This window comes from Perca fluviatilis, chromosome 9 (assembly GCF_010015445.1).
Source record: "Perca fluviatilis chromosome 9, GENO_Pfluv_1.0, whole genome shotgun sequence".
Taxonomy (NCBI): Eukaryota; Metazoa; Chordata; class Actinopteri; order Perciformes; family Percidae; genus Perca; species Perca fluviatilis.
In genome coordinates this window covers 39,278,593-39,295,194 of record NC_053120.1, presented here as the reverse complement: position 1 = coordinate 39,295,194, position 16,602 = coordinate 39,278,593, and positions in this window count along the sequence as shown.

The following is a 16,602-nucleotide window of genomic DNA, read 5'->3' as shown; positions in this document are numbered from 1 at the left end:
CACAAGAACAAATTTGGCACACACACAGCACATGAATTCTTCTTCAAATAACTTGACTTTAAACATTAGGAGCACAGTGTTGCTGATAAAAAAAAATTAAAATAAAAAAAACAAGACAGTCATGTCACCAGAGCATACATCTAAAGGCAGCGGGGTTTCCAACCTCTTACATTTTTTTTATTTCCTAGCTGTTTACTCTGATGCTCCATGGAAATTATTACTTTGGGCAGTAGCGCCTTGTAGAAGTCACGCAAGCCTCGGGGCTGTAGTGTGCAGGCAAGTTTTATCATGGGCCCTGATACCTGAGCGTGCGCAACACCGTCATACTGCTGTTCCTCTGTACAGCAACTTTGATAATGGCGACACAACCTTTCGCCAAGTGAAGTGGAATTGTGACACACACACACACACACACACACACACACAGGCCTTCACTAACGCTGATCAGCTGGGGAAATTCCCAGTGAAACTTTTTAAAGTGCTGTTGTCTTTTTCCTGGGTTAAAGCCCAGGGAAGCAAATATTTATCCAAGATAACAGCCATTGGTCTGTCTCGGAACTGAATTGCCCTTCATTTATGGCTTGATGGGGGGTCCATGTATGTCTGACGAGCAGGCAATCTAGATTTAGAGGATGCTGCCGTTTCCTGCTGTTTTCCTCCCCACGAGGACCGTCTTTCATGTCATGAAGCTGCAGATGTTTACGCACGGACGGCTGCAGGTTGCAGCTTCCTGCAGGAGAAATGACATACATCTAAATCTGCAAGTTCAGTTGAGCACATATGCAAAGTTAGAGGTAGAAAACATTTATAATAATTTGGAAATAAACTCTATACGTTTACAGGCCTGAGATTGGCCATTCATTATCAGTAATAGGAGATTTTTTTGGACAGCAGTCCCCTGGGAGAGAGAAGCTGCGCAAAGGCTTGGTACAACAGCGTCATCTAGAGTCTGCGGCAGCACGGCCACGGAGAACAGAGTGTGTTGTGTTCAGTGACAGGAACAAGGGGAGATTTGACTTTTTTATTTCTGCATACAGGTTTAACTCAGAAAAGTGACACTTAAGGCTCAAATGACTGCACAGAATACTGTTGTTTCAAGGAGTTTGGAAACAGAACTACACCTTTTCAGCATCAGTTAGATTACACATCAGTTTATAACATAGACCTTTTAATTTTTGTTTTCTCTATACCATAGAGACAGGGATTACTGATGTATTTGAAAATGTAACCTACACCCAGGTGCATGTGCGTGTGTGTGTGTGTGTGTGTGTGTGTGTGTGTGTGTGTGTGTGTGTGTGTGTGTGTGTGTGTGTGTGTGTGTGTGTGTGTGTGTGTGTGTGTGTGTGTGTGTGTGTGTGTGTGTGTTGGGGTTATTGATGCCTGGGCTCATGATTAGTGCCGCTGTGACTTTCACATCCTTGGGATTAAAATAGATGCCAAATTGAATCTGCTATTAGCCACACCACCAAGCTGTGAAAACAAATCCACTCTGGGGACATGTATACTCACAATAACCCAGACACACACACACACACACACACACACACACAAGCGCACACACACTGACCCAGCTACATGCCAGGTTTTTGAAAATTTATCCACACCAGGGACAGTTTAGTACAGATGGAGGGAGGAGGGGAATAACGCTCCTGTAATGTTAATCCCTTTCAGCTTCTCTGCAGAGATGAGAAAAATGTAATTTTAAGAGATTTACTGAAGAAATGTCACACAAAGCGTACATTTCGACGCCCTGTTTCACACTTACACAGTTGCACACATCTGGTAGTTTCTACTGAGCAGAGCACTGCTGGAGTTATCTGCCTTGCTCAATGGCATTTTGATAGTAGACAAATATCACATTTTACATAAAGTTATATTGTTGTTATCTTTGGAGAATTGAAAGTATTATATTACAGTAAAATTTCACACAAAATCTAATTTGCAAGTTTTCACTGCACTACTTTATGCTGAAGAAATAGTCCCCTTGACAATGTGCTCTCCAGGATCCTGTAAAGATATGATTATTTTTTTTTTTATATATCCTTTTGGTAACACACAACATATACTTACGTAATGCTGCTTTATATTATATATGGCACTAAATTAGCTGGATTCCAGTTACATATGGGCATTTCAGCCACACGTGATTGATCAGCCAGCAGCATTCACATAGAAATATGAAGCAACATTAACATGTTTGCATCCGATGACCAGTTCAGTTTTTCTTTTAAATGCTTCAAATGTTTAGAACAGGTCCTTGTTTTGCTTTCAGAGATGAGATTCAGAGGCTGATCTAATCTCCTTTTCCTATGTAACTATTGATTACACATTAACTAATCCCAGTCATCAAAGCCATTGTGACATCATCATTTGTAAATGGTGAAAAAACAGGAAATCATCCTGCATTCATTTGGGCATTACCTCATCATGCATTAGTTAAGTATTGCTATAAACATGTTTTTTTTTGTCTTATTATAAAGTGTTACCATCATTTTTTAAATGTGGTAAGTGAGAAAATAGTTTGGAGTACTGTGGGTGAACCAACCCTTTATCTTGTTAGTGATCTTATGGGGATTTAACCCAGTGAACTATACAGCAATGATTAACGGCTTATTATGTGTGTGGAATGTGGAGGCTGTGGGTCTGACTTGTTTGCTTTTTGGATATCAAGTCACCCGTTTCGCTGACCTGATTGTTTGTGATGTAACATCAGCATTAGTCAAAATGTCAGCAGTTGCATTTCCAGCTTCAGGTTAGTGATTTGTTATGAAAAATAGGTAACCATCTTTGCAAGTTCACAGAAACATTTGTAATATTTTGTGGCTTCGAGATGTTTTTTTTACAGGTCGGACTGAGAGTCATTATGCTCTGGCCCTCGGTCTGTTTGCTTTGGGGGTTAACTCTGTCCCTGACTGTGGCCTCGCCTAACTGATCTCCCTACACTTCCACAACAGCTCAGGTAAGCCATTAATGCAGGGAGGATGGAAAGTAAGATGTTGTTGGATTGATATGCGTTCACATGACGCTGAGTGGAGCCTGGAAGGTGTAATCTGCATCGCTCACCTCACATCCATTCACCGTTGTCTGAGAGGCTTTCTGTCACACAGCTGCAGAGAGGAAGATGACGTCTGCCTTTTAGCGCTCTAACGTCCTGAGTTCATCATTAACCCGACAGAGCTAAGAGCCTACTCCAGGCAAACATCCACATCGTAAACATTTCCCCCCATCATTTCTTTCTCCCCTGTTGTCTTTTCTCGGATGAAGGGGGGAGGGTGAAGAAACAATGTGTGAACCCTGACCTATAAAGATGCTCAACACTCTTGCCATCTTTTCTAATAAAGACGATACACTATGGGCCGAATCTGCAGTTTGCACGCTGGGTGACACTGAGGGCTTCATCCCACAGCAAGATAAAGTGGGAGGAGAGACAAAAGGTTACAGTTCAAGGGAAGGAATGAAGGGAGGGAAGGATGGTGACGGGAAACCAGGCTGTGTTAAGGACATCCTGTGCGAGTTTTACCCAATGGTGTACCCACCTGGCCTTCAACAGATACGTGTGTCAGCCTAAACAAAATCAGCCTGTGAGTGCAGATAAGGCAAGCCTGAAGGCTTTGTTACATGAAACCAGTTTGGAGGTTTCTGTTTTAAACATGTTTTGTTGAAAGCATTGTGCATACATCTTGACAGTTCTTTGCAATATGGAACTGCTTCAATTTTTTTTTAACAAATATTTTACAAGCAAAGTACAGATTGAAGAAGAAGAAGAAAAAGGGAAAAGAAGAGACAAAGAGAAAGGTGAGAAGGAAAATAAAAATAAACAATGATACACATAACCCGCCCATCCAGCACTTCTTGTGATTTTTTTGTTTGTGTTCAGTTTGTATGTTGTTTTTTTGGGCTTTTCCACCTTTTTTAATTTGACAGGACAGCTAGGTGAGAGAGAGAGGGGGAAGAATGCAGGAAATTGTCACAGGTCAGATTCAAACGTTGGACCTCTGCATCGAGGCATAAAACTCTCAGTATATGTGCGCCTGCTCTACCCACTGAGCCAACCCGGCCACGAGGTTCTGAATTAAAGGTGGCCATATGTTTCAAAAATTGTTCCAGTGCATCATTCAGGAAAAATCTCATTCATTCTAATTGCAATGCATCTGTTAAAGGGGAACTATGCAGTTTTATTTATCTTAAACGTACAATATGTAACTTTCTGCCACTAGGGGTCTCTCAACCAAAACAATGGACGGTAAAACTGGACTTTTGATGACGTTGGGAAGTTGCGTGGAATTATGGGAGTTTTAAGTGTTAAACACCTTCGCTGCCAGTTAGAATGCATCAGTTCACGGACGAGTTTACCCGTTCAAGTTTATTCACGTTACGTTTATTCATTATAATAAAATAGCTGCAGTTTCCCCAACATAATTACGTTTTTCTTGATTAGATTTTTATTTGTAGCTGACCAGTTAGCTCGTGAGCCAGCAAGCTAACAGTAGCCAGCAGCTAAAACACAAAATATTTCACATATCAGTGTCACCTTTTGGATCGTTTCAACACCGGGGCGGAAGGGGTTTGTTGTAACGCTAGCTAGCTACTAAACGAGGCTGAGAGATAGGTGTGGGTGGGGATTGTCGGGGGAATCTCCGCGACAGCGAGCCAGGACGTTCGATGCCGGTTGTGCAGCAGCAGAACAATTCCCAGCTATTATCTCCCCTTCACTTTTCAGTAATCTTAACTTTTCGTTTTGGTGCTTAACTCACCTTTTGTCGGGTTAATTTAGCTAACCGTAAAGACAGCTTAACGCGAAGAGGGGAGAAATTCGGCAGGGAGGAGATTTTCAGCACATACACCGGTAGCGCTGCAGAGATGTAGCTAACTCTATGGATGGCCGCTGTTGTGACTCGGTGCCTGGTCTGATATGGTCCGTTTCCCGACGTTTAATTAAACTGCCGTTAGCGTCGTAAGCACCAGGCACTGGAGATAAGTTCTGGCCGGGGGGTTGCTGTAATAAAAGTAGCTGGCTGATAGCTGACTGGGGGCTAACGATAGCTAGCTAGCTATATGTCCCGGGGCTGTTGTCAGCTGTCATCCCCGACTGAGTCTCTCTGCGCCAGGGGAGTGAGGCTGACAGACTGGGGTGTTCTAGCTGGCTAAATTAGCATTAGATTAATCGTCTATCTATACAGTTAACGTTGCTAGTGAAGTTATTCGTGGGTTAGCCCTGTCCTGTTAACTGTGGTCGAAACAGTCATACTAAAGCGTGTTGAATGATGTTGTAACCTCATAATGTTACCCACAAAGCATTAACATCAATGTTAGCTACTTGTCGATATTGAACTTTCAAAATAAATAAGGTATCTGTTGTATTACTGTGATAAAAAGTGGGATGTAATTAATCACAAAATGATGCTTTATGGCCAAAAAAAAAGCAGTATTACGGTTACAAGTATTTTTTTTCTGTGACATTGCATGATTTACAATTACTCCTGAACGTATCATCTTGGTGCCAGTGTTCTGACGGAAGTTAGAGTAACTGGAGGGTGAAAGGTTATATGACGCCACTGACGGGCGACTAAAGGAAACGTGCCGTGTCTGAAAATAAAATAACAGATTTCTCTGGGTTTGACATTTGGTGGAAACATTTGGGATAGTGTAAGAACACAACTCATAAAAATATATAACATAGGTATGGTCATTTTTAGACATTTTAAAGCAGAAATGTTACATATTGTACCTTTAATTTACCTTAACTGAACAGCTTCGGAGTCATTGGAATGGTTATATGACTTTTTTCGGGTTGAATGGTGGTTGTCTCGCTCCCCCCTAGAGCCTGTGAGCGGAAAAACCCCCCTCGCAACTTTCGCCTGGCGAGCCGCTGCATCAGCGTCAGGAAGTATGGCGTGATTTCAGGTTTCGCCATGTAACGAATTGCTTCACGCCACTGTACACATCAACCAGCCAGCTATAAGAACAAGGTAGCGATGGAGTTTTTCACACTATGGTCATGGCTGAGCCGGTAAAAAAGAAGCAGAAAGCTAAGAAAGCATTGTCGGAGGAACAGAGGAAGAGGAAACGGCAGACTGACCGAGAGAGCAGTCAGAAACGAGGAAACATCGGAGCTGCGTTTTCAGAACGGCGAGAACTGAGAAGAACAGAAGCCTGCGAATCCGATGCTGAGCTGGCGTTCTTGCTGTTGCACTTGGAAGTATCTTTGGGATAAACTCAGTTTAATCTTTGTATTTCTTATTATTGTGACCTCAGGATGTTTGCTATCGTCTGTAAAGGTTTTTGTTATGATCGCTGTCTGTTACGGGCTTACTAGCTAGCTTACTAGCTGTCTACCTCAGTGGACATGGCTCCGTGCGTTCGCCGGCTTCTATGAAAAGAAATGCACACGACCAGAGGGAGAAGATGGGGGGGGGTGAGTCGCCAACAAGGGTTTACAACAGTGTTGCCAAATATCTATTCCGAAGCTGTAGGGGAGCTCTATAGAGAAACCTGCCAGCAAAAAGCGATGTTTTGCATAGCCAAAATTGCATAGCGCCCCTTTAATTCTGAAATCCACAATTTCACTGGAGGAAGTAATCCAGAATTTAACCTACGTATGAGTTGTTTTTATGGACAATCAGGTATTTGAAGGTTTTTGCTGCTTTTTTTGTTTTGTTTGTGTGGTAGAGAGATTCATGATGTTGCAGAGATAAACACACATGGTGATATGAGTGCTTCAGCATTTCTAAAATTAGTCTATAGGCCATCCCTTTTCTCTTCAAAAGCTAGTTTGGCCCTTGATAGAAGAAGAAGAAGAAGAAGAAGAAGAAGAAAAGAAGAAGAAGAAGAAGAAGAAGAAGAAGAAGAAAAAGAAAGACTAAAAGCCAAAATTGAAACCAGATGAAAGAGGACACGAGTGAAGATCGCATGTCGTGTCAGCGTCTAACTTCCTCTCATTATCCAATAAAAGAGCAGCAGCAGCGTCAGCATCCAACTTCATCCTATTATCCAGTGAGGGAGCAGCATGTCAGTGGTGCCCGAAATACTCAGAGGACAGGGAGACATAAACAAAGAGCAAAGAGTTTAGATTCCCAATCACACACACATATACACACACACACACACACACACACACACAGCAGAGGCAGATTGAAACAGGAGTCTGTCCCGGGCCTTTTTAGTGAAACTCTAGAGCGCAGCAGCTCCAGGCGTGGTATGCTGATTGTAAACACAGCCATGGGGAGGCAGACACAAGTGGAGGAGGATCTGCTCTCCCCACTCTGCTCTCTGTCTGTAGGAGGCATTACATCATCTGTAACACGTTACTTACACACACTGACACTCACTGGTTATCAAAACAGACATTTAAAGTGATGATCTTTAAGATTTTTTTTTTTAAATCAAAACCCCTCTTTTAGGGATGTAACGACACACTGAACTCACGATTCGATTCGCGATTTTAAGTTCACGATGCAATTTTCTCACTTTTTTTTTTTTTTTTTAACAGAATAAGCGGCAGACAAATGACATTCATGATTCATTTGTTTATATAAACTGTGCAAAACAACCAGAATCAGAATCAGAAAAGGTTTTATTGCCACAATAAGAACTAAAAAAAAAATAATTATATGAAATAAACAATAGATACAGAAAAACATACAAAGTAATTGTTGCATAAAATGTGTGCTCTAATTAAAGGAAATTGTTGCCAACAAAATTGAAATAAAAAATGAATAATGAGATTTTTAGAACAAATTCCATGTCAAAATAACGCAATAAACGGAAAGAATCTCTTCAACAAAATAAACTAAGAAGATGTAGTGACGTCTGAAGTCCAACAAGTGAAATCAAAAGTAGATCACGCCCTAGGCCGTTTAAAAATTGCATCGCAAATCTTTTTTTTTTATCTCAACCAACTGTAATCTTTACATATTTATATTGATTTATAACTGATTCACGTGTTACATCACTACCCACTTTTGATACTATCAACGGCATTTTTTTCTGCATTAGCCACTCAATGTATTGACCTGTAAATAAACGTTGATGAAACGATGTAAATGTAAACATTCTGTTCTATATACAGTAGTAGTTTCATTCCTGTCCTGATTCAGATTGCCTTTGCTTATGCCTACCATGTCACTTTGTTTGGTTGCACTGTAAACAGACACACCAGTTCTGTTTTATTTCTGACAAAACAGCTGCTCCAGGCTCCTGGGCTGTAATATTAAACCACTACACTGTCACTACGGTAACCACAGGTGCTGCTGAATCAACAGGAGTGAAATCTTAAGAATTACAACTTTAAAGTGCTCATAATATGCTAATTTTCAGGTTCATAATTGTATTTAGAGGTTGTATGGGGATAGGTTTACGTGGTTTACTTTTCAAAAAGCACCATATTTTTGTTGTATTGCACATTGCTGCAGCTCCTCTTTTCACCCTGTGTGTTGAGCTCTCTGTTTTAGCTACAGAGTGAGACATCTCACTTCTATCCCATCTTTGTTGGGAGTCACACATGCTCAGTAGCTAGGTAAGGACTACTAGCCAGTCAGAAGCAGAGTATGAGGGCATGCCCTGACAGTACCTAGGTAAGGACTACTAGCCAGTCAGAAGCAGAGTATGAGGGCGTGCCCTGACAGTACCTAGGTAAGGACTACTAGCCAGTCAGAAGCAGAGTATGAGGGCGTGCCCTGACAGTACCTAGGTAAGGACTACTAGCCAGTCAGAAGCAGAGTATGAGGGCGTGCCCTGACAGTACCTAGGTAAGGACTACTAGCCAGTCAGAAGCAGAGTATGAGGGCGTGCCCTGACAGTACCTAGGTAAGGACTACTAGCCAGTCAGAAGCAGAGTATGAGAGCGTGCCATGCTAGCAGCTAGGTGAGCATTATAACGTGTGTTACAAAGTGACCACGTCTGTCTCTGAAGTAAAGGCTGGACTACAATAGAGCTGTTTGGAGCAGTTGGTGAACAGTGTTTTCTGTTGGAGATGGTAAGTCCCTTTGGGGGGGACTTTGGGCTTTTTCACTTTGTAAACCTATAACGGGCACAAAATATATATATATATATATATATATATATATATATATATATATATATATAACACAATAAAGGAAAGAGAAAAGCCCAAAAAGCATAATATGAACACTTTAAACAGTTAAAAGATTAGCCACAAACCTATTATAAAGCCATCTATCATTGCAATGACAAACTTGTCATAGCTAATTGTTACAAAGTAGGGTAACGAATAAGGAGGCCTACTGGTTTTACAGTGTAACTCTATCTTAGAAATATGTCCTATTGTGAGAGAATGAGGTGTGCTCCGGGATAGAACAGCTGCAGCCATGGAGCATGCATACTCATACTGCACATGACAGGATAACAAATGGGCCCAACTCATCCACCTCATCCACCTTGGACAGTTAGGAATAGGGTTGTGCAGTAGGCAGATGCAGCACAGCTATGTCTTAATCCACTGGCTGGGCTAAAAAAAAAAAAAAAAAATGACACATGTTTGACGCATACAATGGTTTCAACATTGGGGGGGTTGAGATCTCGACTTATCTAGCGAGGTCGTTTGTTTCAACATCGGGGAGGGGGGGGGCATTGTGGGGAATTTTTCTGCAACAATTTATGCCTTTCCTGCATCAGGTTATGGTGCAAATGTCTTTATTTAGGTAAAAGAAATTTGTTTTTTTACCCGTGCCTCCTCTCCCTCTCTTCCCCGCTGATATCTTCACCTTCTTGAACCTGATATATTTATATCAGATACAGCTTAGAAATAAAAACTACTTAATTTTAGCAAGATGACGGCAACTGGCTATTAAAGTTAGCTACAGTAAAAATGGGCTGTCTGAGATTAAAGATTACTTTTTTTCAGAATTCTGACTCTTTTTTTATGTCCAATTTCAAGTCAGAATTCTGAGAAAAAGGTCAGCTTTAATCTCAGAATTCTGACTTTATTCTCAGAGTTCTGACTTTGAACTCAAATAAATGTTTCACCTGTGGCCCTAATCCTCTTCCGTAGGCACAAGACTCCTACATACTGTAAAATGAAACCAGTCCTACTGTTATGCAGACATGGAGTATGTGTAAGATGATTTTACATACTTATCAGTACAAAGGTTTGAACTCTACCCACACATACACATAAATTACTGCACTAGATTTAATGCAGGTGCAAAAAAAAGGTTATTAATGATATAGAGAGACTAAATCTGAATGCACGTTTTGCATTTCCAGGTTTCTGGTAAACAAAGAGATGAAATATGCCGCATGGCAATGCTATGCAAAGCCTGTGTTTCTCATTTCTCTGCCAGTTTCCAAGACACAGGATTTACTGGGATATTTTATGGTCCAGCTAAAGAACAGACTGGAAACTTGCATCAAATGTAAATCACCAATTCCAAAAGTGGATACATTTGTAGCATAACATCTGTATAATAATACAAGGCTGAGACATACATCAACTTGCACTTTTTAACACATCATGAAGTTAAGCTAATCATAATGCAAAAGGTCTATTAATGCAGGAACAACAGTGTGTCAGATGTAGAGGGAGAGAATGTTGCAATCATCACAGAGACTCAGGAGAGCCCAGCAAGGTGCTCAGACTTTATTAGATTTGTTCTGCGGTTGTCAGGGGGAATTTTCAACAAAAAATACTCTCAAGTGTCTGCTGAGGAGGATTTTCAGTTGGTCCCAAAAGAGACTTTACAGGAAAAGACCATAAAATCCTTTCAGAGACCATTCCAGCAACAATATCACAGTTTACGGGGGCAAGCCAAGTTTATAGCTCTGATATGAAATGTTGGAGACACACACACACACACACACACACACACACACACACACTCACACTCACACACACAAACACACACACACACACGCACACACACACACACACACACACACACACACACACACACACACACGCAACACACCCTGGAGAATTATTCATCATGGACATGAAAACTCAATTACTTGACTAAAAACATATATATTAAATGCATTATGAAAAGATGTTTCTTTGACTCTATTATGGGCACACATGACTCAAAGTGGTATAAGAGAGGTTCCAAGAGTTCAATCTCTCACTCCCCAGTGTCACGCATACACAGTCTGTTACAGTAATGCGATAGCTGGGACGTGTGTAGCATTAGGTATGGAACCACTGCCCCCTCCTGGCTGGAGAGGCACACTGCAGCCATTTCTGTAGCTCAGATGACAGCAGTCTTCAGGTCAGTAATCAGTCTTGAAAGCAATACTTGAGTAAAAGTACAAGTATCTTCCCAGAAAATGACTTTGGTAGAAGTTAAAGTCTCCTTTTAGAGTATTACTTGAGTAAAAGTCTTAAAGTATCTGATATTTACTGTACTTAAGTATCAAAAGTAATTTTCTGATATTAAATGTACTTAAGTATAAATAACAAAGTAAAGTACAGATATGTGAAAATTCTACTTAAGTACAGTAGCAAATTATTTGTACTTTGTTGCATTACAACACTGGTTGTCATACATTGGTACACTACTCTGGTGTAAAGAATGTGTCAGTACTTGCATTAAAAATGATTTAAACTTACTATGATTACATCATAGTTGGTCTTGTTTGACAGCATTGCCCAATGCCTTTTCAGGTTTTGTGTAGTCTTGCATTGCCAGACCTGCCTCCATGACTTTCTATATATTGGACATAAAATATCCAAGGAGTAATTCAATAAATATATTCACACAGTATCACATACATATAAAAGTATAAAGATAATATAAAAATATGAACTGACAAAACTATTTTTGCACCAGTTCATGACAGCTGAAACGTTGTATGTCTGATTCAGTTACTGGATAAATAGTCAGTCATCCATTTAAAGGTCCAGTGTGTGACGTTTTAAGTTGTTTATTATCAAAATCTGTGTTACCCGTTCACAAACTTTTTCATGAATATTTACCACCACCATCAATTCCAAGTATTCCTATTGTCTTGAAATTTTACATTTGCATGAACTGGGGTAGACGCTCCATATTCATGCTCCATCTTGAAATATGTTAGCCGGTAAGGGACATACAGGACATACTGCTCCGCCTTTCACGTTTTCGCTGTCACATGATAAACTCACAGCTGCTGCCAACGCTGCTAATGGGTATCGTAGCTTCCCGGCCCCGGCAAGTTTGAAGAAGGAAACACGGAGGACCACACGTATTCAAATTTCAGGAACAGGAGTCTTCTTCTTCCTCGCCCAGAAAAAGAAAACGGAGATTGAAAAGAGCAAGAGACCGGCTTTTTGAAGCATGAAGGCTACCGTAACTGTAATACGTACTTAGAAATGCGTGGTGCGAGAGAGTTGATTCCCATACATTGGACCTTTAACTTCACATCTTACTACCAACCCCAAATTCAAATCAAAGTTAATTGTAATTGTCCATTATATATGTGCCAGGTCAATATGTTGTTAAAACAAGCCAACATCACAAGGAAAACTGGTGTTCTGAGTGATGAATCAAGTAAATCTAGTTGCAACTTTACGATATCTTTATACGTTTCAATAGATAAGTTGCACGTTACTAATGATAAGCCAGTATTTGTAAATCCCCATTATCTTGCAGTAATAGCAACTGTTGCCAAAGGTGCAATTTGTGTTCGTGACAGTACAACCCTAAACTTATCAGCCAAGACATGCTCAGCTGAAAAGGCTTTGATTACTGCAACACGCTAGTTTTCACTTGCTTTTATCCAGGCATCTTAACCAAACCCCTCCATAATAAACCTGATCAGGACGCCATCTGGACCAGCTGCCTGTCTGCATTCACCTTCCTCAACCTTCTCCGAGCCTTCAATGGATAAACTGTCAAGCTGAGCTGCAGACGAGTCAACAAAGCCACAGGAGGGTCGGGGGGAGGGACGACATGTTTACTATGTATCAGATATAGCCTGTTGGGTTTGTCACCAGGACCGAGGACACTAAAGGATGTGCATGGCACTCTTAAAACTGTGGACAATTCACAAGTATTACAAGTGAGTTTGTTAGTATGGAAGATAATCTCATGCTTACTAAAGTCGGTTTTGGTTGCTTAACCCTTTTTGTTTTTCTGGGTCAAAATTTGGGCGTCTTTTTTGACATTTTTGTCACTTTTTTCAACGTTCATTTATGATTCTTTTTTTAAGATTCTTTTTTTGGCATTTATTGATAGGACAGCTTAGACATGAAGGGGGAGAGACAGGGGTAATGACATGCAGATAGGGCCGCAGGTTGGAATTAAACCCACGGCTGCTGCAGCGAGAACTGAGCCTCTGTAACTGGGGCGCATGTTCTACCAGGTGAGCTACCCAGGCGCCCTGGTTGAAGCCTTTTTTTTTGCCATTACTGCATTCACTAAAGAACACAGAGATGTGGAGGAACAGGCCTGTGTGGTGCAGGTAGCATTCTAACCACTGAGCGACGGTGCTGTGTACAGTGTGCTGCTCCAGCCATCACTGCAGCCCAAATGTTCTCCTGTGAGTAGGAAAGAGGTCCAGAAGTCACTACTGATACCTGGTTTCAGGGACGTAGCCGTAATTTCAGAACTGAGGAGGACAGACTGTTCAGGAGGAGGATCTTTTTTTTTTTTTTAAAGATCCTCTCATTTGTTTCTCCTAATCACGGATTCCTTTTTTTATAATTATTTTTGATTATTTCCATCAAGAAGTAATACATATACCAATTTCATACTCCAATCTAGTAACCGTATTCTTCTACCCCACAAGATCTTAAACCACACTCATGAGTGCTCATACACATACTTTTACTACACACCTCCCCAACCATACACTCTCCACGCTTCGACTCATCCACATATACCATTTATCCACATTCCACTCCTAATCACGGATTCTAACTAGCCTATAATTCTTTTATGATTGATGGAAACAGTGACACAACTTGCACACCTACTTATGGTGCATTCAAATCAACTCAGACGTGTTGTAAGTGTGAAGTATGTAAAGTGCAGGGGACATGTACCCTGTGTAAGCTACGCCCTTGCCTGGGTTCACATACTCTATGGTCCCATTATTTACAGTGAAAAGCCATTTAGAGAAATGTTTTTTTATCGATATGAATAAGATACAACAAGCACACACACTAAACATTTTTTTAGTAAAAATACAAATCATGTTCTTTTACCATAGACATGTCAATTCACACTGTATTTTCGTACTGTTTTTCATGGGTTTTTTTTAAATACAGGAAAAACAAAATTGAATGGTTCGGGAACACATTCAGACAAGAATGTTTCTGTAAAGCATAAACGTATCAATGATAACATACCATTTTACCGTAAGAGCATCTGAGACACAAGAAAAAACTGATTATTATCCATAACAAGATTTAACGATATATCTTTTAGCTAATGATAGAAATGATCCATCTATTTTGATAACCATCTGTGTTCTTCCTACACCTGCTGGCCTACTACAAGGCATCTTGACCTCTGACCCCAGCTGCAGCTGTGCTCGGGACACTTGAGATGCCCTCTGACAATGTATGGAACACACATGCAGATGCACACATACACACACAAACAGGCACACATACACAGACACACACCTAATTACATTACCTGCAATAATGCAATACACTAACAGACAGGTGCTCTTGTAAACTGAATTAGGAAACACACTGCCTGTCTGTCTGTGTGTGTGTGTGTGTGTGTGTGTGTGTGTGTGTTGTGTGTGTGTGTGTGTTTTTGTGTGTGTGTGTGTGTGTGTGTGTGTGTGTGTGTGTGTGTGTGTGTGTGTGTGTGTGTGTGTGGCTAGACAGCTTTCCTCTTTGTTTCTCCTTTAAACAGCATTATAGGCATCGCCATACGTATGGAACCCCTGTTGTTGCCTGACATTATGGTCTGTCTGTGTGTGCCATTCATGTATTTGTGTGCAAATAAACGGCCTGTGGAAAGCTGGAGGCTGTTATTTGTTCATGTGAATGTTTGCAGTTACAACAGAGCCCTGGTTTCTGTGCAGAAAACAAAGGAAATGCACTCTGACATTAAGATATTGCCATCTCTCTCTCTCTCTCTCTCTCTCTCTCTCTCTCTCTCTCTCTCTCTCTCTCTCTCTCTCTCTCTCTCCCTTACACACACACTGACAAATGCAGAAGCCGAGAGAGTAGACAGATGTGATGTGGACACAATCACTGGAGAGCACTCGTGGGAATATTGGGAACAGGATTAACGACAACATTGCTAGTCAGCAGAGCTCTAAGACAAAGGAAATGGGATAAAGTTGATCAAAGATGATGAAAGCTATCGTAAATTGAGCAGAGGATTGGTCTTTTGAGTTGTAAGGTCAAAAATAGCCCAGTCTGATGAGGCGAATCACACGCTTCAATCTTGTAAAGCATGACAGATGTGCCCGCCTGGTCTCTGTCCTCCAGCCCTGGAGAAACCAACCACCTAATCAGTCCCGCAAGCCTTCTGCAGTGGGCCATAAAATGCAAATATGTGCCAATCTGATACCGACCTACTGCTCATTCAATCTCACAGAATAATGCCAATCATAGATGGGAGGGCCCTTTTGATTGATTCTTAAAGTGGGGATGGCAGGTGTGACCGTTAAGGACAAGGCCCCGTTTACATGAGAGATAAGCTTATCCAGGGCGTCTACCGTCACACTGTATGTGAATCTGTTTGTAAGTTTGTGATCTAATGTAGATGTAACGTCGTTACCGACACCTCTGGCTGCGTGTCTGTGTTTTGTGGGCGAGCATATGTGCGAGTGAGATGACTGTTTGCAGAAGCTTTATCAGTCAGCAACACAAAGAGCTATTCAGTGCCCAGAGGGACACAACAAAGGGACAATTTACTGCAACAAAGACACCTCCGTCCTGGAGGCCATGCCGGGTGAAAATCTGAACAAAAACCCACCCATGAGCTGGCATTAAAAGTGCATACTGCCATACTAAATCAGAACCTTAGGTAGAACCAGCATTGGTGTCCACAAACCATTGGTAAATGGGAAAACCATTTATCTAAAGTAGATTTGGTTGTACTCGTACAGGTTTTGAGACAAATTACACTTCCAAATTCAGCAACATAGTTTTCCCGAATCAGTAATATAATTTAACCTGGCTATGAACCCTTTTCTTAGGGACTATTTCTACTGTATAAAGTAGTTCCAATGAACACTGTTCACAGCATGGCCTCAATTACCCAGAGTAATGGGGCACTTATTCTGAAAAGAGATGTTGCTTTTTAAATTGAACAATTTACAGCATTGTTGTATTATGGCTGTTTTATGCTTCTGCGTCAACTCCGCTCCTACGGCGTCATGACCCTTTCAGAGTTCTGCGTCGGGGTTGCTTTGCATCGCGGTGCATTTCACCGCCATAACGCTAGGGGGCGATAAGTCTGAGGTTATTTGCGAGGTGTCTGCCAGCCAGTTTATGGAAACTTATGGAAACTTTATGCAAACTTTAGCACAACTGCCCACAAAGTACTGCTTGCTGGCGAAGTGCTCATTTCAAAACGTTACTGACATATAGACACTTTATAAACGGATAACTCTGTCATTGGAACCAAAATATGTCTGAGTTTATTTGCAAAGCTTATGTCAGTGAACTAGCATGTTGCTACTCCCCACAGTAGGCT